The sequence below is a fragment of the Orycteropus afer genome, unplaced genomic scaffold, assembly GCF_000298275.1.
Source record: "Orycteropus afer afer isolate SDZICR_OR568_19922 unplaced genomic scaffold, OryAfe1.0 scaffold00032, whole genome shotgun sequence".
Taxonomy (NCBI): domain Eukaryota; kingdom Metazoa; phylum Chordata; class Mammalia; order Tubulidentata; family Orycteropodidae; genus Orycteropus; species Orycteropus afer.
In genome coordinates, this window is record NW_006921619.1 from 10,477,541 (window position 1) to 10,478,250 (window position 710).

The following is a 710-nucleotide window of genomic DNA, read 5'->3' on the forward strand; positions in this document are numbered from 1 at the left end:
GAGGAAGTTCCTTGATACCTGCTGAGACTGGAGGGCAGATAAAAGCCCTAAAGAGTCCAAAAGTTCTGTTAGTAATGCTGACACTAAAAGGTTTCTGGTTAAAGATTTTCCTGGAGGCTACTAGAGCTCTCAGACACATTATGATGTGTACCAACTTCTCATTATCAGAAAATATCTGATCTCAAAGAATACATAGCAACCCCTCCTTGGGTTTCTGAGGCAGTATCTCTGCAGAAGTAGATATCCCAATCTTCCTTCTAAGGAGTGATTGGTGGGTTTGAACCACCAGCCTTCTGGTTAGCAGTCAAATGCCTTAGGTACTATGCCACCAGAGCTCCCATAAAGAAAATTAGAAATGATACTTCTGATCTGGGTACAAAGAGAAAATAGAAAGCCAATGGAATAAAAAATGATAGTATTTTCAAAGTTTCTGTAATAAAAACATTTATTGAATGTTTATTATAGTCATTTACTGTGCTGAAAAAAAAATTTGTTTGGGAGGGTGTAACTGAATCCTCACACTATTCAGAGGCCCCTGTGATTATCCTTCTTTTGTAATGAAGAAATCGTGAGTCCCAGTGCCCCACCCAGGTCCACACAGTTAATAAGTGACAGCTTGGCATTCAAACTCAGCCCTTTCAAAGTCTATTACACCAGGTCACCTTGAAGCTTTCATTGTCAATATTATCATTAGGAAAAACATACTAAGA